The sequence below is a fragment of the Nipponia nippon genome, unplaced genomic scaffold, assembly GCF_047370975.1.
Source record: "Nipponia nippon isolate SJK-2023a ecotype South Korea unplaced genomic scaffold, ASM4737097v1 scaffold_7, whole genome shotgun sequence".
Lineage (NCBI taxonomy): Eukaryota > Metazoa > Chordata > Aves > Pelecaniformes > Threskiornithidae > Nipponia > Nipponia nippon.
Window position 1 is genome coordinate 23,705,765 of NW_028262391.1, and position 26,457 is coordinate 23,732,221.

General features: G+C 36.9%; 1 long non-coding RNA gene across 2 annotated transcripts in view; it reads left to right on the forward strand.

Moving 5' to 3' along the window:
• Positions 1–4,721, forward strand: part of LOC148050857 (uncharacterized) — a 34,075-nt gene extending 29,354 nt beyond the window's left edge. For both annotated transcript variants that reach the window (XR_015700616.1, XR_015700615.1), the window contains exon 4: positions 4,550–4,721. This is a non-coding gene — a long non-coding RNA (uncharacterized LOC148050857). The remainder of the gene's footprint in view (positions 1–4,549) is intronic.
• The last annotated feature ends 21,736 nt before the right edge of the window (positions 4,722–26,457 follow it).

A 26,457-nucleotide genomic window follows, 5' to 3' on the forward strand; every position in this document is an offset into this window, starting at 1 on the left:
GTGTAAAACTGAGAGAGAAGAATAGAGACATGTATGTTCTAAAGCATTTGTTTTCTGTGAGGGAGGAACCAAGGGTCTGACCACATGTCATCATTTTATAGCCCCTGGCACCTTTTTTAAAAGCATAAGAGTGTTACCCCTAGCATCCTGACCAGAACCCATCTTGGTTAAATATAACTTGCCAATATTAACTTCCATTGTAGTTTCAGCTGGTGATGATGTTTTTTATTTCCTGTCCTAGGCTTTTAAACTGTGGCCATACTGCTTTTCTTTTTTTAATGTGAAGTAAAATAGTGGCCAACTTTAGGATTCTTTACAATTTATTTAATTCTAATGGCCAGTGTTCTTAATGGGCCTTCTCCTCTCGAGAATTATTTGAGACCAATTCTCCAGACTATACCAGGTCATATAAACCCCAACGTAAGTATATCAAACCATACTAGAGTAAAAACTTCTCAGGATTAGGTCTTTATTATTTGGTATTCAGATACAGAAGTCTTAGTATTTCTTTACAAGTCATAACTGCTAATACTGAAAGCTGTATGAATAAGAAGTAAGAAGAACAAGAGAGAAACAGGTGTAGTTTTTCAGAACTGATGAACTACAGCATAAAAATAGTAGTACTGAGTAGAGTATTTAAGCTGGCCTGTAATATTCTTCCACACACAATTTTTCACTTTAATGTCAGTTAAATCCTATTCTCACTGAGTGGAAAAACCAACAGTTTCAAAAAGAAAAGAATGACCATCAATTATTTAAGAGAATGATGATGTAAAAAAATTATCTTATATAAGCTTAATACAATAATATCCCTTCTTTTTATATTCTATATAAAGAAAAAAACTTTCTATAAAAATCATACATAGAGAAATCAGGTTTCATCAACAAGTGTTGTACTTACCTCTTACAGTTGCCACCCTTAAGCAAAACAAAGGCCCAAAAGAACCTTCACAACGCTCATTGTTACTCATCCTATATATTGATTTTCAATATCTCATTTGAGTGTGGCATTTGCAGACTGATAAGGGAATTGTGCCAATGTTTCAAGAACTGGGGCCTAGCTGGCCTCCGGCTGTTCCTGATCTTGATAATTGCAAGGCTGTAAGCTAGCAAATTAAGATTTACCAGAATGGCTGAATTGTACTGGCTTGGAATTGAACTAAAATAAATTAAGGTTGTTGCTGAGTATTTTAATCTGGAAGTGGAAGGAAGTGGTTATTGATTATTATTTTTTTAGTAGTCAAATAAAATTTTAGGAAGTGTTCAGATATGCTCAGGACAATTTAAGAATATACACAAATACATTCACTGATGTGCTTATGGGTAATGTTGCTTGGTGATTTGCTAAAATTGCTTCTCAAGTACATATTACATTATTTTTCCCTTTTTTCGGAACAGGGCAGAGTTAAGGTTAATAGGGACATTTTTACATGCTAAAAGAACATACCTTGATATGTGGAGCTAATCTTGCTTTTGGAGCAGAGGTGAGGGAAATGATTGTGATTTAATCATGATTTACTTTCTTTTGTATAAAATAAAGTCTATGCTTAGGCTACTAGAATATATCTCCTAACTGAGATCCAGTTTAGGATTTCTTTAATGCACATATTTAGCTTCAAGAATTCAGCTGAGTATTTTTCTGGATCACATGTAGCTATTCCCGTTCAAAATATGTTAAATCTCAGCTTTTTCAATGGTATGCAGTTCACTGTTCCTGTCAGGGTCCTGAGGGCACTAGTAGTCTGAATGGCCCTGATCAGCAGCCTCTGGGGACTCCAACCACACGCACACACCTCTCACCCATGGGCCCAGGAGACCCATTCCAGCTCAGCCCAGGGCCTTTCCTCCATGCCTGACTATGTTTTTAATGGAAGGTAAAATAGTGGCCAACTTTAGGATTCTTTACGGTTTATTTAGTTCTGATGGCCAGTGATCTTAACGGGCAGTGGGAGTGCCTGTCTGCAGCTCTGTCTTGCCCGTGACTGTGTTCAGCCATGGACCCCGCTGATCCAAACTCTGATCTGCAGACTGATTTCTTGGCCTGACCTTGGCCCTGCCTCATCACTTTGGCCTGCCCAGCAATCACTAGGCTGTGTCTGACCCAGGTTACCAGCACCAGGCCTGATCCTCATTCGTTGACTTGTGTTGCTGGCTAAACCTCAGACCTGCCTATCACCATGATCTTTCTTGGTGATCTGGACTTTTTGTTGAAGCTGGCTGCCAGCTCTGGCACTGCCCGGTTTGCCATGTTCAGGTACTGTGGGGCTGGTGAGGACCATGCCCTGACAGCTGCATTAGTGCACTTGGCTCCCCACCCGCTGCGTGGCAGCTGGTCCTGCTGCTCCCTGCCAGCTCCTTTTAGCGAGGCGACTATCTCATTTGCATACAGAATTCATACCTGGGTCACCTGGTAATTTTAAATGTACTTTCTAATGACATGGTAGGGAAATTTTAGTTTTAAAAATCAATTCATCACGAGCAAGAAGGGTAAGCACTAAAATGAACTAGAGGCTTCCTGAGTCACTGAATTCAGAATCCAGCAGTTGAAGACAGCTGTATTTCATTCAGAGCAGTCCAGAGAAGATCTATTCTCTTTTCTCTCATAGATAGCAAACTCTGTAACTTCCTCTAACATGCAATAATTTCCATCCAAGCTTTAGTGTGCGAAAAATTACATGGTGTCAGTTACCTAGAGGAAAGCAGGCAGTATGGGAAAAGGCAAGCTTTTAGAGTCTGGCAAATTTAGTCCTCATTCATCCAAAGTTAAAATTAACTGCTGTTGGATCAGTACTACATTATCTGTAGAGGTTGTTTCTCTGTTTTCAGCTTTTAAAAATCAAGACAGCTTTCGAGGGGTTGACTAATCTATGTATCCAGCTCTTTCATTTAGTTCTGTTTGGAAAACTGATTCTGGAAAGACTCAGAATTCTAAAGCCAAATTTATACTAGGCAAGTTCCACTGATGGCAAGAAATTTCCGCTGGTGCAGATTTGACCTAGCTTTTGAACTGTCCCTTTGTAAATAGCTTTGTGTATGCCAGCCTACTAGCAGGTTCACTGCTGACAGACACCCCAAAAATGGTCTCTTCGTATGATTACTTACAACTATAAAAAGCACTCATTATTTTAGACACATAGACACTGGCAATGTTTATGGTAAATTTTGCTTCCTACTTGCTGTGACTGATGTTTACCTTATTGCTTTTTCCAAAAAAATAAACTACATCTCCCCTTCTTTGCCCTAAATCCTGGCATAGAAGAACTTTCAAGAGGGTAGAAATAATTTCAGGATAACTGAAATGCCACTTTTTTTTTTTTTTAATTCCATCCAAGAAAAAGAGAAATATTTTAACTTCAAAATATTTGGTCAAGATGTACTGCTGTACCCAAATAAATTCTCTGTGTTTGCCAAGAAAAAAAAACCAACCCTGTAGAACAAAAGAAAATTTGGAATGAATAAAAAGTTCAATAGGAGTAGATACTATCAGAACTGCTCTTTTACTTGAAAGGAACATGAAAAACCTTTTGTAGTGTTCATATTAAACTCAGAGGACACTAGCTTCTCAGAAAAGTCCTCCTGTTTGTAATATAGGCATTCGTCGTCATTGACTCACAAGCTGAAAGACACTTAGCATCTCACTTTTAGCCTACCATCTTCTTTTTTTTTTTTTTTTTTTTTTTTTTTTTTTTTTTAGCATAATCAGGGATTTAACAGTCTATAGCAGTGGGTAAGTCAAGCACTGTCTTTGTCAGTGATACTGGTGAAAGGTACTCCTACCCTCCATGCCCCAATCACTGGTCTCTCAGTTGTCACAAAGGGCACAGCCAGGCCATGAATGGTGCCAAAGAACTGTGTTTAGGAATAATCACGCATTATTCTGATTTTAAAAATGACTGTTGAATCCATCTGACTTTAGCCTCTTCTTTCTAGACATCTGGATCTACAGTACTACCTTTATTTCTTGCAGTTGACAAACTGCTAACAGATATGTAAAAACTCTGTAACTTAACTTCTGATGTTCTGAGTTACAGATTCCCTTTTAATAATGAAAGGCTTTTACGTATTTTGAATGGAATATTAACATCTGTTTCGATAGTCTTGGTTGAGTGTTTTCATGATAATTATTCTTGAAAAAGGAAAAACAGTTTGAAATGCTACTCTAGGCTGAGTTCCAACTGGGATAATTAGATGCTACTTGCCTTTAATTCCCCTCCAGCATTGCTCCTTATGATGCTCCTTAGCTGTTGTCTTTCAATTGTTGTTCACTGCTCCTCAACAGAAGCCACTCTTCCTTTCAGAGATGGATATGGTTCTTCGCTGACTGACATAGTCTTTATATATCGTTATGTTAATCAAGGAGTCCTGGAGTTTCAAAATTGCTCAGTTTTGGTCTACATTCCTTCAGGCAGACCACAACTGATCCAGAGTAAATTCTACTCTAGCTCTTCACATACAAAATCATAGAATATCTCAAGTTGGAAGGGACCCGTAAGGATCATCATATAGTTGGTGTACTTCCACAGGTGGACTTTCCTTTTTTTTTTTTAAGGTGAGAAGAAATTGGAGTAAACTCTTCAATGTTTACTGAAGCAATCCAGATATTTTATTCATTAGCTGTGGTGATTTTTTCTAAGCTGAAGACCTGAGAACCTGCTTTTTGCCTGAATGTGCTGTCCAAGAAGCAAGACAAACTGCTGATGGCTCACAGTGTCGTTGACCCAGGACAGGTAATACAGTGCGATCAGAGAACTGATTTATTTTGCCTACTCAAAAATATCAGTCTCTCTCTCATCCTTGCTTAGTCTGGTCAACACATGAAATGATATATTCTTACCACACTAATAACAAATGTATTTTGAAGAGTGGTCATATTAACCCTAACTAGCATTGTATAATAGCTCTTCTTTTTAAAAGAAAAATTGCTTTGAATTTTTGATCCACAAGGAGTGCAGGAATAATGAAGCATCTTTCTTTCACTGTGATTTAGTCTCTATATCAGTAAATGGTCCTCCAGAAACTGCAACATCCTTGGTTCTGTGGCACCTCCCCGCTGTTTCATGGTTGAGATGAGAGTCTTGTAGCTATCTCAGAGTGGGAAAGGCTGTTTTGTTTCCTTTAGCCAGATCAGTAGCCTTGTTTTCAGAACAAAATGTCACTGATGGGAATAACAGTTCTTTTTGGTGAGAACTGAACTGGTTCGCAGTGTAACAATTGTGATAAACGTCGCCTCTGTGGTTTGACTGAACCAAAACAACTTGGCATTTCCAAGCAATTAAAATGCAAGCAATGAAGATTAGACTGTATTAAGAAAAAAGAAAAAAAAAAAAAGACAAAAATTGAATGCAGATAACTAAATTGCAGCTGGGGCAGGTCAGATTCACAGCATAAAACCTGGGCCAAAGTCCCATGTGAATCTAAAAGGCATGAGCTAGTGACTGATAATGTAGGAAAGAGGGACACAACCTTCCTCTTTGGAATTTTGATCCCACTGATGTGGCATAGGCTCGCCTCCCTGTCTCTTCCAGAAAACTTCACTGCTTTGCTATCTGTTTTCCCTTTCTATTTATTGAAGGCAAGGGAGAACAAAACAGACTTGAGAATAGTATTGCAAATGATGTGGTGGAATGTGGAGGACGTGCTGTTTGAGTCAGTAGAGTGTGTGCAGTGTTTAATTCCTCTGTAAATAGGCAGTGGGTTCAAAAGGAAAAATCAGCTTATTCAATATTGTGCCTTTTTACTGTCTTTTAAACCCTTCATTGAACTTGCTGACATCTTACAAGTTTGTGAAATCACTTCACAAACTGTGGCTGATTACTGATTATTGTGGCTGTGTCACAGTAATCAGTATTATAAGGTTCTCCTTCACCTTTCTCTCTTTCTCTCTCTCTATTCACCGTAGTTTTGCTGGGATAAAGTTTCACATATAGATTGAACTGTAAAGATGGGCACATTGGTGTAAATCACTCTCATGTTCCAGTGACTTCTATGGAGCTACACTGGTTTTAATGTTGGTTAAGGGCCTGATCCACTAAGGTGATAGACACTGAAGGATGCAGGAGAATAATCCAAGATTCACAGGGGCTAAGGAAAGAGAAAAATGGGAAGGAACATGGAAGATGTGGTATACTGCAATTCAAGAGTAGTTGACTGAAGAATCACATCTGGTACCATTGAGAAGGGAATTTAATATGCACAAAAATTATTGCTGGAATTCCAGTGAAAAAAGTTTAACCACATTAGTGGTCAGATTGGCAGGCTGTGTAAGAAAATGGGAATTTTCCAGAGAATATACTGTCAAGAGAGAGGAGAAGGTAACGTGGGCTAGGAGACAAATCCAGTTCCTAATATAAATGCCAAAATAGAAAACCTCCTTGGAGAAAAAGACAATGAATGTTACAAAAATATAGTACATGTAACAGAGAAAATCATCAGAGTAATAATGCTATCAAGAAAATGAGTGTATGATTCAATAGCTGTGAAGTTAGTGACATAATATAGTAGTAATAAAGCCTTTAGCAGTTGTTGGTGTATTTAAGTTTGTTCTATTTTAATATGTTAGTCAGATGGGTAATTTACTTCTGCTTTACTTCTACTTAAAGATGTTAACAAGCCCTAACAGAAGCTATCCAGAGACTGAAAAATGAAATTTTTGTTAGCTCCGATCATAATGACTCATTTGTATACAAGCATAAAAGCTTAGATAAATAAAATACATAGCTTTAACATCAGTGGTAAGGTTCTTTGGGACTTATTCTTTGACTACTCTTAGTTTATGTAGCCTCAGAGATCTAACTTTTGAATTTCCATGTTCAGACCAAAATTGGTACGTACAAACCAACACTCACGTGTGTCTGTCTACACACACATCTGTCTAAAATAATGAATTGAAAATTTGCAGGCTTCCAGAGATTTTGTGAGAGTAATTTTGATATGCAGACCTGGTCAAATGATTTGACTTGTTTAAAAATAAAATCATCATCAATACAGAATATATTTTCCATTGCAAGCGGGTTTGCTTTTCAATAAAAAAAAAAAATTTGCAGTAGCCTATTTTGCTATTTTCTAAACCAAATAACATTCTTTTTAGTTTGAAATTGCTGGCATAGCTAATGATTCAATTAAAATTATGTAAAATCTGCATAAAATCACTCAAATTTCTATCCCAATTTCACACGGGGAGAATTTCTGGAATCTCAGGCATGGTCATGTGACAAAAGAGTTTCCCACCTACCTTTGGTGTCCATTTTGAAATTATTAAATGTAGTGTGAAGTGTTGTCCTGATTGGCTACACCAGGAAGATTTTCATAAAAATTCCTTTAATTTCAGTGTTAAGGGAGATAAGTCACTTAAACGTAAGCATTACTAAATAGCGTAATATCCATGATACTTGGTAAGTTTCACTGTATTGAGTTCAAAGTGCACCTTCCAGTCACATACCTGAAAACAAAATTAAGATACCAGAAATAATGTTTATTAATTGCTCCTTTATATTATCAACTTCAGAACAGAGGCCTTTTTACCCACAGCCAATATATTTTATCTTCTGCATAAAATAATGCAAAACCCTGTTCAGACTAATCCAGTCATCAGAATACAGCAAACACACTGTGACTAGCGCTAGACTAATTTGAAAAGGAAACAGATTGACTGATTGCATCTTTTGCTCCCGCAAATTGACTGTGTGACAATCATGAACTTTTATCTCATTCATCCTGATGTTTTACCCTTCTTGTTATGTATGGCTAGTGAGGAAATAGCACCCTAAGAACAATAACAAGCAGATAAGGATAAGAAGAAAATGAAGTTGCTGCAACAGTTCTCAATAGGAAAATGCCTAAAAGGATGTACAAACTAAAGTTAATTTCCAATATTTTTTCAGTGCTTTTTGATAAATAAGAGAACTCCATGAAGAATGCCAAGTAATAACAAAAGTTTTTTTAAATTACATTAGAAAATTTTTCTCTTTTATATAATTTGACTGATTCTAGAGTCCTATCTGAGAAACTGTTAGCTTGTATAGGATATGAGCTATTTACATATTTATAATCTGTACAGCATGGTCCCAGTCCCAGAGTACCCTAGAGTTTTGCCTTTGGTTTCTTTAAGGTGATTTCAGGGAACCTCTACTGATCTAAATCATCTACAGTCTCATTTATCACAAGCTTTATAAATTATTTAGCTTTGTTAGCATTCAGAGCTACAGGTTCCAGGAAGTATTGCTGTAACCCTGTAAATATAAATATAAAACTGAGTTCCTGGTCTTTCAAAAAACTTTTTGTAAAGTCACTATGACAGTTGGACGTGTCTGGAATGCAATAATTAGCCAATTTATTTCCATGGTACTGTTGTCATTTTTCAAGTGCAAATAGTCCTTTTGGTTGCATAATTTAAGATATGTTAAACCCAGTTCTTGGCAAACGCCAAGAAGCAGCATTGTGCTATAGATGCACTAGGAGATATTGTATTAATCCTATGACCCATTTGGCAGAGCCATCATATCTGAAAGATTTGCTGCTTTCTGTATAATTTGAGCCACTGACTCAAGAATTGGAAGATGAGATAGGGCCCTAACATTAACAGTGTGAGTTTGGAAAGGTATAGTTGTTGGGTTTTTCTGGGGTTTGTTTTTTAATCTTATGGTATTTTAATAAAATATTAAATATGGAAACAAACCTACTTAGGTGAGTTTTTGAGACCTCTTGGGTAGTTTATTTCTGATCAGATGGAACTTCGAATGTACCTGTTTTTCTAAGATCGGTTATCCACAAATTCCAGTATTTTTCTGGCAGTTTTGTTCCCTTACTATTACCTAAATTTTTTTATAGATTCCATAGTTATTGAAGAGATAGAGGAGCACTGGCATTGGCCTTATAGGGACAGCACACCACAAGCATAGGGGCTGGGATATCTCAGGTGTACCATTCCTGGTAACTGTTATTGTTGTTCCTGAAAGCTAGCACCAGGAGAACTTGATATCCAGTGTGCCAGCCCATTCTGAAAATCTGGAGATATCAGTTTTCTGCTGAAATACTAATGTTAGTGGATAGACGTTGACTAACAGAGACAGATGGATAAGTAGAATGTGTAAAAGCTACAAGAGCAACTATTTAGAAAAGATGACAGCTATAAATATAACACATTGAACATTAATTTACAATGTTCAGCCTGTCTGTCCCACTTTTCTGTCTGGGACCTAAGTTAACATTATACACTTAAGACATTATATCATTATTCTTATTTTAATGCATTTCATGCCTGTAGATTTAATATAAACAGAGGTGCTGACAGGAGCTTCAGTTTAAACAGGTTTAAAATGTGAATTTGACTTTATGATTTTCATCAGGGAAAAAGACTAAACAGTTTAAGTTGATTAAATTTTCTTAAAGCTGCAGCTAAATATAATGAAAGCCATTTGTGCATTTTTTTTTTTGTAGGAAAATTGAGTGTCTCAATGTTAGTGACTGACAGCTTCATGCAATGAATTCTTTTCTTGTGAAACAGAGTCAAAACAGTTTCCATTTTTCATAAACTTCTGCAAGGTAGTTTCAATTTTCTGATTTTTAGAGGAAGCATGTCTTTCCCATTTCAGTTTTGGCTTATTAGACCAAACTATATATGCCAAATTACTAAAAATACAGATCATACTAGATATTCCTTAAATATTATGTTTTCTTGTACTATGGACGTCACAGTGATCAATCTTTTCTTCCTTTTTTTTATTAAATTTGTCCTTTTTTATTGTTATTTATAAGTGTTCTAATTAGGTAAAGCCTAGAACTCTGACTGAGTCTGAATTCCTATTTAAGCATGGACCAGGTTCCAAGGATGCTCAGTCACATGAAAAAAGTGGTGTTGTGAACTTAGAAATAGATATGTAAGTCAGGCTCTGGCTAAAGTGGGTATGTGTTTACTAGAGGTTATTCGTTCACATGAGAAATGGAAGGTCCTAAAAGCTTTGATTAGAAAGGGAAAACCATGTCTCTTTGACATGTCGAGATGAGTCTTGGAAAACATCTTGTGAAATTTTCAAGTATATTGGGTCAGTTTTTCTTAAGTGCAGTACTTCAAACAGTTTATATTGTGTTGCTTTTGGCTAATGCTCATCCTCGATATTTTGTAGGCAGAGCAGATTTACAAACAGTGGCTCTTTTGTCTTTTTAATCATTACTTTAATTCATTACTATTCTGGGAAGCCATCTCGAAAATCATAGGTGCTCCCTTTTCCTCTTGATTCTTAAGGCAGACTAGGATTTTCTGACAGAAAAATACAAAGCCAGTGTTGTGGTAGAGCAAAGCAGTTAAACACATAAGGGGCTTCTAGGGAAGAACTAAGCGGCAGCACCTGTCTATGAAAGAAAAAATTTTATTGGCAAATGCAGAAATCCTTTCTGCAAAGATCACATGGGCTGATGTTTCCTGAAACAAATGCTGATTTTGATCTGTTTATGCCTTGATGTTTGATCTCCATTTGCCTAAAGGCTCTGTTTTCAGGGAGTAATACTTACCTGCCCTTCAAAACTGCGAACCATTCAGAATTTGGGCATTCAACAGTTCAAGCATTCCCAAATCAGTAATACCTTGGGATGATACACTCAGCTGCCCCAAAAACACAGTCTTTCCTTGGCTTTGTACAAGCTGAGAAAAGACATGCAGAAAGCTTGATGAGTTCTGTGTTGTCCAACTGGTGGCCCAGCAGCCAGATTCAGACTGTGTATTGCTTCCATCCTTCCTGCTGCTTCTCCCCCAAGGGCTTAGAATGATCTTCTGATGTCGAAATAAGAAAACTAACACTCAATATGGCAATGACTAAAGTCAATGAAAAGCTTCTACCCTGAAGCAATTTTGCTTGTAGTGTTTGAGTGTAAACATCTTCTAGTAAAATGCCCCCACCTGTTACAAGATGCTTCCCTTGACCACAGTTTATGAATGGGTCTAGGAACCTTCAGGTTTTAATAAGCACCAGGGGTTAGAACAGATTCATGATATTGCTGACTCTGTCATTGCCAGTGAACTGCAAACAATAATCATTTAAAGTATCATGGCAATATAATTAAAATTAAGATTTTCATGTCCTGACTGTCTTCAATGTCAGATAACGTATAAGGTCCCTGGAGCAGGCATTTGGGATGCACTGTGTGGTAGATGCATTTTGAATGTTGTTGTCTTCGGTCACTGAATGGAAATCATACCTTCAGTATTCACAGCTGTACAATATTTTCTAATTGTTAACAATTTCCTCATCACAGTGAGAGGACACCACCCTTGTATACAGGTAACTTTGGGACAAAAAAACAGATGTATTGTCTCAATGGTGAACACCTGGGAAGGATAAGTGCCATTTGGGCAGTCCAAGAGATCCTAGACTGTACCCACACACAAGTCAGTTTTCTTAGAAATTAAAACCTAGGAAAGCTTCAGCTTTATTTTTGTTCAGAAAGTGATTCATCCTCTTCCTGTTCTTGCAAATTACAGAAATACGCTTGCTCAAAAACTCAATCCTTTTTGACATGTTCTTAGGAATTATTTAATATTCCTGGCTCCAGTGTGCTATTCCATAGGACAGAACTCCGAGACAAATGCTGTGTGTCATTGCAAGTTGTTTTTTTTAAGTTGCGTGAAAAATCAGATTAGACATCATGGACTGTGTCACTTTTCGGTGCACGTTATTAAACTTGCAACATTTTGCTGCAAGTTTGTTTGACATCTTTTGCCCTGTTGGTGTTAAAAGTCATGCAAGTCCACTGATGTTAACTTTGAAAAATAACTTTCCATAATACCTCATCTTAAATTATGATCCTGGCTATTTTTTCTACGTTGTAAGTGATAATGTGGATAACTGGTGGGTTTGAACACTTGGCCACTGGTTCCCTCTGACATCATGAGAAATCACATTGCTGCTATGTACCTCAGTTTCCCTTCACCTCTCCATGTACTGGTTATGCCAAATCTTGTGTTTAAAGCAAATTTAGAAACTTAGAAATAGAAGAGCAAAATTAGTTTGCATTGAATGTATACATATCAGTTAAAATTAAGTTTTTCTAAAGTTAGAGTTATGTAGAAAATAAGAGAGATTCTCAGGTCTTGTGTGTCAACCTTAATTCTGTTAGTGACCAGAGTCTGTATTTAGGTGGACATTGAAAAGTCTTTCAGGTGTGTTTTCAAATTTTCCCCTGATCAACACAACCTGCATTCCAGCTACCACACTGAGCAATAGAATCTCAGCTGTTTTTTCACCAGCTTAAAAACTTATGCTTAGCTCTGTCATCCTCTAATATTTTAGGCCGTACTTTTGGCACCAGTTCCTTCATTTCTTGGACATTTTTTGAGCATAAAATAAGACTAGCAGCTTCCATACTTGCCAGGCCTGCCATAGGAAATATCCTTGGGGATAACTCTCTCAATATTTGGAAACATATCCCTCTTGTGTCACTAGATTGCAAGTTTCCAAGGATATCTTTGGATAGCTCCACTATTAGATTTATTCAGAAAGTCAGAGAGGTCAGCAAGTGCATGGGAAAGAGGATCAGTAGAAGCAGTAAAGGCAATCATATGCAATGATTCATTCCAGTAAGAGATTTCACCCTAATAAAATTGACTCTGGAACCAATGCTTGGACCATTGCCTTACAACTCTTCCAGGTATTATAACTAACAAAGCTTTTTGATCCCACTATGTATGTAATTCAAAGTCCACCCTATTTTACTGAAATTGGTGCGTTTGACAGAGTGGCTTGAAGGAAAGATTCTCCTGGAAGCATTGGCTCCAGAACTGTTCCGCATACTGGGCTGGGTAGCATTATAGGCTGCAGTGCTAGAGAGCAGGCAAGTGCAGGGCTGTGTGTAAGTATTGCCCTGCCTGCTGCTTTGCTTGAGAGTTGCCGTGAAACTTATCACATAGTACGAGACATTGTCTTATATGCACCAGTATGGTACAATAATAATGTGCTTTCTGTTGGAGAAGGGAGATACTAAATACATGTATTTAATCGAGGCTTGTTGTTTAGTAATGGGATTCATTTATATGTTTGCTTATTACTAGAGACAGTGTGAAAAATCTGGCAAAGTAACTTCAGTGGTAAGTGGATTTTGTCTTGCATAAAATGAAGCTATCAAAACTGTGAAAGCATGCTTGGAGACACACCAAATATAACATTGCTATTAACTTCCTCTTAACTTAGCCATAATTGCCTCATGAACTGGAATGTACAACTCAAATTGGCTTATTTAGGGAACAAAAATCTTCTGTTCTTGCCATGTAGAATAAAATAATAAGTAGTAAATAAAATAAACCTTTTTAATTATAAGGAAGTTCCTCTTTCTGTGAAGACTTTCTACTGGAAAGTAATAGATACAGGTTTAAAAAAGAGAGATCAGTAGTGGCCTGTGACAAGACGTGAAAAAAAAATTTGCTTGACTCCAATCCACCCACTCATTTGTAAAACACGCAGTTAACTAGATCTTAAACAAAAGGCAATAAAGATAAACAGCTGGACGCTTAACAATTAGCAATAAAATTGGTCATGAATACTTTTTTCCCCCTTGTGTGCAAAATTATTTTTATTGTGAAAGAGAGTCATTCTGAGTGGCTTCTTTGATATACATTTTTAAAAAGCATTCATTCACAGGAACATGCTGTTCAAAAATGCTTTGGGCTGCATGTTTGTACCTGCAGTACCTTCCCTGAAGGGCAAAGGCCACACAGACTGCTTTGGGATATGGAGCCATTCTCTCTAGTTCTTTTTTTTCTTTTTTTGAATTATATTATAGGTCTTATTTCTAAACCTGTGCTATACCTAGTGTAAACAAGTATGAGATTGGAAGGACTGCAGAGGGCATGGATTTTTAAATTACTTAAACCTCTTACAGCCATGGATTTTTTATTTGTACATGTTAGCACATAAAAAGTACAAAAGCAGTTTTGAAACATCTTGGATGGTTTTGCTGGTGCCCCCCATAAAATCCCATGGCAATTAATGCAAAGACTCAAAAAAGTTTCAGGACTGAATCTGGTAGTAAATCCTTCAGGGGTGGGGACCAGTAGCACTTAGCAAATTATTAATATTCAGAATAATCTCAGACGTCACTGTAATGTAGGAGATGTCCCATAGCCTCTGCCTAAGCCAGGACAGGTGTTCTATATCCAGTGTATTTTGGGGATTATATATATTATATTTGGGAAATATCCAGTGGATTTTGGGAATCCCAAAGGGCTTGTTTTATGATAATGTGTAAATGTACACTGCAGGTTGCTTTCCCCTCGGTCTTTCTGTGTGCTGTAAGCACTTGCTGAGCTCCAGATACATCTCACTGCAGAGTTAGCCACCTCAAAGAAAGGTAGAGCTAGTGTCAGTGCAAGGTGGGATTCATCTTACCTGTGTTTGAGTGTAGGAAGTGGGGACAGGGATGTCTCAGCCATTCGGCTGCGTTTCCTTTATGTCTGTGTTTTCCTTGCAGTCAGTGGAGAGAAGTAGGCAGAGCAGTTCATCTGTTTCACGTATCTACCTCAGGGTGAGAGGAATTGTGGTCTAGAAATGTCTGATTATACTTGCTTTGTTTCCAAGCATTTTCTTTCTGAGGAGTAAGCTTGGGATATTTGTGGAGGAAAGGTATTTTTCTGTGTTTTAAAGAAATATCAAAATGAAGAGGAAACTGGGAAAAAACTCTCCATTTCTGACAAAGAAACTTATCTCAGTGTATGGATATAGACCACTCCCTAATCCAGCAATGAATGCTACACAGGTATGCAAGTGTGATAATAGAATTATGTTGACAGCAAAAGTGTTAAAAACAGTAAAACTGAACTTTAAGGCCTTTCATTACTACACAGCCCTGAGTCCATAACAGTATTCCAACAAATGTGGGAGGAAGCAATGAAAACAATTTAATAAAAATATTCGTATTTATGCCTAAAATGGCATCAGAAGCATTGTTTGTCACAAACTTCAAGCAAGAAACCTTATGGAAACTATAAGGTCATATACAGACGTGATGCTAGTAACTATAGGGGTTTATTTTCTAAGCATTCACTTAACCACTGCACAACAAAAATGTAACACTTCACTGTTGCTATTCTCACATTTCATAACAGTGCACAGAGAATTCCATTTTTATGTTCTTCAGAATTTATGCGATGTCTACATTTAAGAGAATATATAATGCACTGTTCTGCTGGCATGAAGTAAATTGTCACTTTCATGTTTATTGGACTCAAACAACCTTTCTGAAAAGGATCCCATACCGACGCTTGTGCTGTGTAGGGGCTGTATCAGGAAATACACCATTACTTCTTGGCTTGAGAAAACCAGGAAAGCATGTTCATTTCTGGATCCGCTTTTTCCCGCCAGCCTTCTTTGGTATGAGGTTTTCTGATGTCCTGTTAAAGTAAGAAAACAATTCTTTTGTAATCCTTTCTTACTGACTTAGTGAAGCCCATGTACACCTCAACTTAGCCATCTTCATGGGGTGTAGTGAAGCTTAGGGGTCTTCTTTCCTCATCCACAGGATATGATGTTAATGTGGGATTTCCAGAGAGGAGTTTAGACTCTTTTCTTCTACTTAGGCCTCCCATGCTTTCTATATAGCAAACAATCAAAAGTTTAAATTCTCAGAGTTGTGGCTATCTCTGATCAGATAAACTTAATTTTGCTGTTTACTAAGCCCTCTTAAAAGTTCACCCTTTTCTAAAGATCATTTTCCAAATAAACTACTTAGATTTCAAACATAAACTTTGATTCAGCCAAACACAGCTAGCTGCTCCTCAACAGTTAGACCTTATTGAACTACATATCTCAGCACTGTTGGGAGTCAATGATTAAAGTCGCTTTCCATCCACATAGGCAACCACAAGTGGTCTGAAGACTTGGAGTGTCTTTGTAAATGTGACTTATGCTACACATAATGAGTTTTCTTGTTCCAGCTCTCACTGATTATTTAAGTGACTGTTGAAATGGTAGCCATGTATTTTTAATCAAACTACACTCACTGAGCTTACTTTCAATAATGATACAAATCTAAGTTTTTATAGCAGAATTTATTATTATTATAATTACAAAAATTTTTAAGTATGTCTGTCATAAGCTAAGTTCTGTACAACTAAACTTCTTGTTTACTAATTAAACTGAGCAAATAGAGGACATAAGCACCCTTTTCATCCTGTTCTTCTCTGTCTTCTGAACTGTGCAGTCCCAAAATAAACACGTATCAACAATTTACTAAACATGTAAACAGCTTCTAATGGTGTGTGTGCTTAATTTTAATCACAGGAGCAATTCTGTAGAAGATTTATGTAGATACATAAGCCTAAATTCAGAGAAAGAGAGCCTTTTATGCTTATATTAAGTTTCCTAAGTAGAATCCTGTGACTCTCCTGGCACTGGAAATGCAGGTACTAGGTCATTTGTTATATCAGTTTGTGGAAACATCCCCTTGTTCTTACATGTAACTGATCTGAATACTAATTCAGCAATGTTATAAATATTGACTGCCTCACTAAAAAATGTATAGGGTAAATATAGTAAATAATTATGACTTTTCATCAGCTCTGTAAGAGCTGAAATGAGTATAAGTATCTCCTAGATGGAGGAGAGATCTGGAGTTTCATTTGTTATATTGGGTTCTGCTAGGACATTCTTAGATTATACAGAAAACTTAACTGAAAATAGTATGGGAAGAGATTATCAGAGAATCTGGATACCATCAACCACAATGAGTGAAAAACTTCACAAGTTGAAAGTGTAAGTGCAATTCAGTATGTTTAGATACACTTGTTTATTACCCAGAGGTATAAATGGGCTAAATACAATGGGCTGCTTTGTAGGTAAATCCTTTTTCAGGATCAAAGCTCAAAGAACTTGTAAATGTTCATATTCCTTCTGCTAAATAATATATTAAAATGCTTTCTTGCCAGTGTGGAATGCAGCCTAGCACAGCCTTTGACAAACATCAGAACGTTGTTCAACACCACTGTTAAAGAGTTTCTAGCATAACATCTTATGCCTACATAAGCAAACAATTTGTCATGCAGGAAAGAAGAATTTTGGTTCTGTGCCATCTGCCCATTTGAAAGCTTGTCCCACTTGCAGCACAAACGGCTTAATTCTGTACTTAACAGGGCAGGAGATATTGTTGCCAAAATTGCTATCTCAATTGCCATATTATTTGTTTTTATTACCATAGCTCTGCAATGAGGTTTTGCAGCTTTACACTCCCCAGAAAAAAATATAAATACAGGCTGCCACAATAAAGGAGGCCCAAGAAATCTGAGAACACTGAGGCAAAGCTGTTCTCATTTGCATATTCTTATTCCGAAAATCTGTGCTTCTTTCTTCTAATATAAAATACCAGTGGGGAGGGATATGTGGAGAATTAATCAATGGGGTGTTCAGACAGAAGCGCAGAGAGGGACTGAAGAAAGGCAGAGAGATAGTCTTTGTTGAAGGCAGTAGAAAACATGTCATTTATTACAATATATGCTAATTATTTTTATGACCAGAGCATTGATGATCCATTGATCAGGACCACTGTGAGTAAAGCATTCTACAAACAAAGCAAAAGATGGTCCTGGTCCCAGAGGGCTTACAGTTCAAGTGTAAAAGAAACATAAACACAATAGTTAGAGATATGTGAGAACACGAGTGAGACGTTGTGGGTCAATCTGCTGTGCAATTTAGTTAGAAAATATGTTTCGAGATCTAACGACCAGATGAGGTAGCATGGTGTGCTCAGCAGATCCAGTTTTGGTATTCCACAAAAAATGTTACTGTTAAGGAATTAATCAGGAATATGTCTCAAGTTACAAGAATTTCTTGATGTCAAAATGGGATGAACCCTTTAGTAACTTAGTGCTTTTACAGAACTTCACCTATGACATTAATGAATAGATGAATGTTCTTTAAAAAGTTTAAAGATGGCGCTATTAGAGATAATACAGTTGATCAAATACTGTTGTATGGGCCCATAAAAGGTATCCACTTTGGGCTTTCCTACTGAACTATGAATCTGTGCCTTTCTAATAGACAATTGGTTTTGAATACCACCTGTGTTTCCTAACTGGTTATGGGGAGGCATACATATATATATGTGTCTCTTTTCCATCTTCTCTTTTTTCAGATTTTTTTCCTGATCTCTGAGTATGTTGAGCTGCATGAAGGTTTTTAGGCAGAAACCTACGATACTAAGTTTATGATTAATCAATAATAACCATTTTTGCTTTTTGATAGCATGTGCAAATTGTCTTTGAGGGTCACTGTGACTGTTTAATGTGGTGCTCATTTTAAAAACAAAGAAAAATATACAGTTAGCTGCCATAAAAAAATAACAAAGCCGGAAATGCGAAATAAAATTTAGTAAATGTAAAATTTAATACAGGCACATGGAAAATATTTGCAATATTTCTTTATGGCTATACCTAATAATAAATAGATTTTCATAGTTGTTAAAAAGACATTGTTGTAATCTGTATTAGAACTGACAACATACGTTTACCAGGATTGGGCAGGATAATTTGCCGGTTAAAAATGCTGCCCTCTGCACTTACTGCTTTTATGCTGTACATCAATACTTGAGGATTTTCAGAGCAGACTTGGAAAAGGCTCCAACCTCTTACAAGGCAGAGTGATCAAGTTGTCCTAATTAGGACTTTGATACCAAGTGTTTCAGAGGTTTGGCCCCATGTCCATCCCCTGGAGCAGGTATGCAGACTCTGCACTATAGGAAACAGCATGTGTCTATTAACAGACAGCTTTTCATCATCTTCTTTTCTCTCCTTGACCGTGAATACAGTTAAAAAAAAAATCCTCATATGACTTGTTTCAGAGAACCATATACATCAAGTGTTCCCTCCCCTGCAATATTTTCCTGCTAAAACGGCTCAATGATCACTCTCCTGTTCTCCTCTTGCTTCCTTTTCCGATCTGTTCTTATTCCCCTGCCCTCCTTTCTCCCAATTCCTTTTCGGCAAGCAAAATGCAGCGGGTGATGACTGAGCCAAACATTTTAGCAAATGGCTGACCCTTTCCTTGGCACTCAGCTCATACAAGAGATTGAAAGGACCTCCCTGACTGTGAAATGGGAGACAGTAGAGAGACCCCTGGAGTTCATTGTGTTAGAGCTTGACTATAGTCTGAATTGAAGGAAACAAAATAATGATTCTTGGAGGCTGGGTACTGTGTTGTTCAAGTGCGGCTTTTCTTAGCTTGTACAGTTACTGCACTGCATAGGTGGCAATATTCTTCTCTCTTTTGAATGCTTTTTAGCTAGGTTCCTGCTAAGCAGCTACTGCAGAAATAATAATTTTAAAAAACCTCTTAGGGTAGGTGCCTGCACTTCAAAAAAAAAAAAGTGTAGCATCCCTTATTCCACAGCATCTCAGCAACCCTTGTAACTTGGACATGGCCCTATATCGCACTTGCAGCATATGAGCTTTTTACAGCATCAGGACTTAGATACTATGTAACTTAACAGAACCACAACTGCCACACTCGCAAACAGGTCACACGGTCTTCTTTTGCCTTGTAAGATGCAAAACCTTGCAGATATGTTCAGACTGCCATCCTTCTTCAAGGAACAAGTATTCTGCTCCTTTGATTGAGGGCCCCCTGCAAACTTCTGGCAGGTTGTTGAAGGATGCAAACATAGCTTGCAAATAGCTGATTTGTGAAGGACGAATCCCAAACTGTGTTTTCCTCTTAGTTCTGCGATTCTATGAAGCAAACAAAATTCATTTAAACAGCAGGCTCTTAAGAATAGGCTTACACACTGATCTCAGTCTGGTCAAGTTTTGACTCCATTTTATTTCCTTTGGGCAAGGCAATGCATAGTTTTCCTGTGATGATAATGCTGATTTCTTTGTGCCTTTACAGCCCTTTGTTCCCTCTTTAGAGATCTACTAGTTTTTCTTATGACGTGCATATGATTTGGAAAGTCAAGTGATGAGAGAACCTCTGAGATAGACAAGGGCCTTTACTTAAACCAGCAAAGAAAGGATTGTTAACAATATTGCAAAAATAATAAAAAATAACAAAGTTGCAGCATTTAGAAGTCCCGAGTTCAGGTCCTCAAAAAATCAGAGAAGGCTTAACAATTGGGGGAGTTTAAAAAGTGGTATTTTGTATTTATTTGACTTCTCATTTTGACCTGCTTGGGTGCTTAGGGGTTGTAGCATTAAGATTTTTCCCACAGCTGCGAGCATAAGCGATTTTCTTTAACTAAAAGAGTATACGACTTGTCAAAGTGCATGCCTTCACAAGCTAGAAATATCAAACATTGTGCAACTCGAAGTAAAATACTGGGAATTCACAATGCTGAAATTAAGACCAATCTTTTCTGTTCAGCATTGGCGTGGGAGTAATCATGGCAAAATAAATTTGACTGTGTATTTGGGATATCTCTAGGCATTTATGATAGGATTACTGTTTGTTGCACATTGGCTTTCTGGAATAAAGAGCTAAACTTCAACTATCTGTCTGCCAGAACTCAGTCAATTTGGATTGGAAGTGAAGCTGCAGCACATAAGTTGATAATTTTCTGCAGCACCTTGTTTATTTGTTTCCATTCTGCCACTGCTGGGTAAGAGTTTTTGGCAGGAAGGTACTATATTTGGCAAAAACCACATTCTACTGTGTAATGTATTCATGTTGCATAAAACGTACATGCAACAATCTGCATAAGTGCTTTAAATTGGATCAATCAGAAGTGATTTAGTGCTTCTGGTAATAAAAGTCTACACAGTGAGTCAAATTTTCAAGGGAGTTCAGCATTCAGCAGTTCCCAGTGAAATGATGACAGCCATTGCCCAGCCTACGTGTGAATCTTAGCCCTTACGTGGTGCATGACAAAGGACTTGAGCTATTCCTCGCCTCAATTCTAGGCAATGGGCTTTTGCAAATTTAGGTATATTTTTCAGAGGCGCCTTTTCAGAGGCAGATATTTTATTGTCTCCTTCTGTCTTTCTCCAAAAGATGATTCCTGCCAATAATTGAAAAATGGTGTTAAGTTTTGTAAGTGCTGCTTGCTTCTTGCTTCATGGCAAATTTTCCAGTGGAAATGGTCCTCTTTTTTGAATTATGCTGATACCGTGGTGGTGGTGTTTCCTAAAAGGAAAGTGCAACTACTCATTAGCAATAATGCCCGTCTTCAGAGGGTTGTATATAGTAGTATTTCTCATGCTTTGTGATGACTTCATCATTTGCTATGAAACAAAATTTCTCTTCTCTGGCCACTGCTAGGAGTATTTGCAGAGGAGGAAGGGGGAAAGCAGACCAGGTGAGCTGCCTAAGGCTATGCCTTTTATCAGTAGCAGACCTGGGATCAGAGCTCAAGACCTTCTCGTGCCCAGCTCTTCAGATACCTCTGCTACATTGTCTATGCCTAAGTGTGGCACTGACAAGAAAGTCTTGATGGAGACAATACTATTTAAACATTTTCTGAGAAGCAAACACTTTATCACCCAGCTCTAAAATGCTTTTGAAACAACTGGTGTAGACTGCAGATGTCTTCTATAGGTGTAGGCTGGATTAACATTAACCATACCTGAGGTCCCATTCTCGTCATTTGCTACCATTTTGGCATACACGCAGTAGATGTATTTTGAGGAGAAGTGTTTGAGGTTTTTATCAAGGTTCTCCATCAGAAATAGCTGAACTTTTGTTAAACTACTGGGTTGGAGTGGGGAAGAGTCTAGTGGTAAGCAAGTTGCTGTAGTTGTTGCAACCTAGCTATTAAAGTCTCAGTAAACTGGGAATAGAGCTGTACAAAAAAAAAAGCCTATATATGCTGCTGTCTAGGGTTTTTTTCTCCTTTTAATTGCAATTTTGGTTTTCTCCAAAGTAACATTTTGGATTAGAGTTTTCAGTTTCCTCTGCTTGTTCATATGCTGCAGGACTGCACCAAAGGCCCAAATGTGCAGGTTTTACTTCAACGAAAGTCCCATTCAGAAGGAACATGAATATTATTATTTTTGCAGACTAGCATTTTATTTTTTTTTTAACACATACCCCATTAGAAGTACCCTGTGGCCGTATTTGTGACATGAAGCAGAACAAGTAGATTTGGTTGTGTATTTTGTAACTGAAGCTAGACCGATTTCTACCTTGTTGCTTATGGAGTAACATGATGTCTAATTTGACTAATTTAATTTCAACCATTAAAAAAACAAATGTCGGGAAAATGCAGTAATTGACAAAACGTAAATTATTATTTCCCTGAAGCCAAAGTGTCACTATGTAAAAATTAAGTTATTCTTTGATTAGAGATTCCAGGATTAGGTTTCTCTTTTTTCCCTTCTGTATTTGTTTTTTGGTAATTTTTGTTCTTTATAAATTTTGAGGAAAATTTCTAAGGAAATATATCACTCCACAAACACAAGCAAAAATTGTCTGTTTTGTTAGAAATTAAATAGAAGGCTTCTTAAAGTCTTTTTTTTTTTAATTTTTTACAAAATTTACTGTCCAGGCATCTATTTCTGATCAAGATACAGCCAAGCAAGAAAAGAAAAAGCTATTATAAATCCTCTCATTTGCAGTGGACAAAACAAGTAGAAAATAAAGAAAATTTTCTTTAGAGAAGAAAATTGTCTTTGTTTTTATTCTCTACTGACTCTGCAGTGTATCTGTTTTTAAACAATTAACGGAGAGTACCAAAGCCTCCCTCTTCAAAATCAAAATATTCCTGTCTAAACCAAACATGTATGACTTCTGGTATGAAGCCTTCAGTTCCTAAAACATGATCAACAAACAAGAAATATTTACCTTTGGGCCTGGAATAGGAGATACAGAACTGTGCCACAGAGTTCTTTGCAACTTTCCCAAGAAACCTTAACATTTTGCCTTCTACCTTTTAGCATTTGTATTTTAAGCATATTTTTTAGCCTGATACACCTGTGGGTATCAGTAAGGCTAGTTTGAAGCGTATGTATGCATGTCAGTGTCGCAGTTTATATTGAAATAAAGGTATGTTTGTGGGAATTGAGAGACCTTGGCCTGTTCCCATTCCTGTCACTGACTGCTGGGCGACCTTGGGCAAGTCACAGACTCTGGGCTTCCGCTTGACTTCTCTGTGCAGTGCTGGTTCCGAGTACCTTTCATTCATGGATACTTGTGCAAGGTCATATTATTCTTTGAGAGTATTCTGGAAGTTACTTTTCTATTCCCCTTCACCCCGATATTCGTGCACTCCCTCTCTAGATTTAACAAGCCAAAACACCCATGTGAAGTGTCTAAATACATACAATTTCAATGTCTCTCTAACACATACAGGGCATAGTTGTGCAACAGATAACCAGAATCTAAATAATCACAGGCAAAAATTTATTTGAAATGCAATGTATATGTTAGACGCGCAAAGGAAGAGAGCAAGAAATTTTGAAAGACACAAACGCTCGTTAAGTGCCTACCTTTCTTTCATAGTCACTGTATTCTGTTTCAAAGAGAATTGGTAAAAGTTCCCATGACATACAAGGCCATGGTCTGGCCTTCCTGCCCTTTCTGTGCTACGTTCTCTGCCAGTAGCTGTTTTTTTCTGATACAGGTGTGCATGTCTGGATGTGAAAAGCTCCAGTAAAGAACAAATATACACAGCTCTATACAAAATAGAGGCTGCAACTTTTATTTTGGTTTAGGCTGCAGTAGAAGATTCTGAATTAAATTTTCAGGCAGCCTGACAGTTGGATTGAGTTTCATTTTACCAGATGGCCCTTCTGAATAAATGCTTGTTCCTCTGTCTTTAAAAGGATTAATTGATTTTCATCCTCTAAAAATAACAGGTACATGAAATACTTAGGGTTTCAGAGAGTTTATTTTTTTAAAAAGCTCAAGGTAGACAGCTGAGGAAAGGTTTAGAAAATGGTATGCCTCTCCTTGTAATCTTTCTACAGCTCTGATTTGTGGTGATGAATGTTCCTCCCTGTCCTCTTGCCTAAACGTCTGCCTCAGGAGCAGTACCCATCTTCCCAGGCTTAACCTACTGCTGAGAAGGAATGTGGGTTTGTTCCAGGAGGCTGCTCAGTACAAACCCTGGCCAAGGAGAAGGGGCGGCTTCTACATTTAATAGAGAGGTAAACAATGGTAGAATAGCGTGATCTTTCACATGAAGACTTTGGAGTTGGAAAGACTGAGCTTCGGCTTCTGCCTTTCAGTTTCTGTCACTAACAACTTCTTGTCTAACTTCAGCAATCACTTAATATGTGTAACTCAGTCGCATGTCCCCAAAATGAAGCTGATATACAGAAGCATAGAAAATTAATCTGTTCATGCAGAAGTGATGCTTACAACAAGACTAATAGATAAATACACAGATAAGTAGCTCTAATGAGAAAAATGGTTGTGAGGTTTAGATAGACATGTGAATCTTGTATTTCATCCCATTGATGATATCAGCTTAGTGGGACATAACCACATGAAGGGTTATGTCCCACTAACATATCATATCACTTAACCTATCATGAAGGTCATTTAAAAGAATTACTATTCACGTCTATTATATATTGCACCAATGTCTTAGTTATTACATAATAATTAAAAAAGGCTGTATGTATAAACTAAAATTCATTATTCTTGTATGAAACTCATCTATATAAACATATAAATGAAAGCCAAACATACATATATACATACAAAATTTCTAATATTAATTTGATACTCTCTATGCATATATCAGTTACATGCTAGCCATATTCCTGGTACTTAAATCAGTCACCACAGTACTGTAACCATGTATAGCATGTCACAACTGGCAACCATAAACCTCTAGTGAGAGTTTTTGTTCTGCATTATTTTGGGCTGTATTCTGTAACTGAGTTATAACTGAATTCTTGCTAATGTTCATGATTTGGCTGATTTTTATAGTCTGTTGTGTTGGTAACTGAAGAAATACTATGGAGCTTCTTTGCCAATGGTGCCTTCTACTGTATAATCTTATTCCAAAATTTGCACTAAGTCTGAGGACTTACCTTTTTGATGTTTTACAACAGTGTATGACAAAGAACACCCATAACAGTCGCATTTTGTTCTGTCAAATGTAACAAAGGTCTGTGGTGTTTCTCTCTGATGTAGACACACTTTGTGACATACAATGCTTACCTGGGATCCTTCTGCCTCCCTGTGCAGAAAGTAGAATCAGTTCAGACATTCGTCTAACACAGCTTATATTAAAGGACGACTCCTTCTGTGAGCACTCAAAGTATCTGTCACTTGGACCAGATCTACTTATTTAGCGCATGGTGGCACTAAAATCAGAAAATGTTTTGTGCTGAAAAAAAAACAGGAAAGTAATTCTTTAAAGTAATATATTAAATTGAACTATAGCTTTAAAATGAAATGGCCTCCCCCCAACAGCCTAAAAAGGAACTTAAAAACTTTGCTCATTGCAATAAAATGTAATGATCTCTTAGATCTTGCAGTAAACTGATATTATTCTAACTTTTTTTAATCTGACACACTTTCACAAGAACCTATTCTCTCAGCATAGCCCTCTGACATACAGCTAATTTAGAGAAGATTTGGGAGTATGATGCAATATCAGCTGCGTTTGCATAACTCATCGCTGTTTTCATTTGAAATCTCTCGTTAAGACTCATATTACTGTTTGGAATCTTACTCGGTTCTTTCCTTTTCAATGGCTGGGCTGATTTGGGAAACTTCTAAGTACATGAAATATGCTGGGAATAAAAAAGAAGCTTAAGATCATACTAGATATTAAATTATACCATTATTCATATCAAAATGAAGGTTTCAGGGTAGGATACTAATTGAAAATTCCAGGTTTACAAGTAAACAAATTATTTTTGTACACAAAAAAGTAAGAACTTACAGTGTCCACATTATTTTCTTGTTATGTGATTTGTTCCAAGAATTCAGTTTTCCTGAATCCTTTCTTAATTTTTTGCAACTAAAATCTGAGCAGTTCATTTAAATGGCTTTAAACACCACCTAGAAAATGAATGAATATCATTTCAGTGTTTAAAAATGTGTATGTTCTGCAATATCAGAGAAAAGCCTGAGAAAAACTCATTGGCAAAAAGAAAATTAATTTTTAGCATAGCGAGTGCTTTATTTTAAAAAGCTCATGTACTTAGTATTCCCAGATTGTCTGCAACTAGTTTTGTAGTTGAATGTGCTCCCATACATTATTATATTAAATTTTATTCTAGTTAAAGCATAAACCATCCACTTGTTTTCCATTAAAGCTATTGTACAGAAAAACATGAAGTAAATTAAATCATCCTTTTATGCTCTTTCTCCTTAACTCTATTCAGTAAGTCATTTTAAAATCAATAAAAACCTGAAACTCAACAAACATTTTTCAAAATGGTATTTATATGCTTAAAATACATTTTCTTACCATTTACAGTAGTTGAAATGATTCAGTTACACTTAAAACATTTTTAAAAGGTCCCACAGAATTCCATATGAAGTATTATTCAGATCTGTCAACATTCTATATTGACTCCATAAAATACCACTA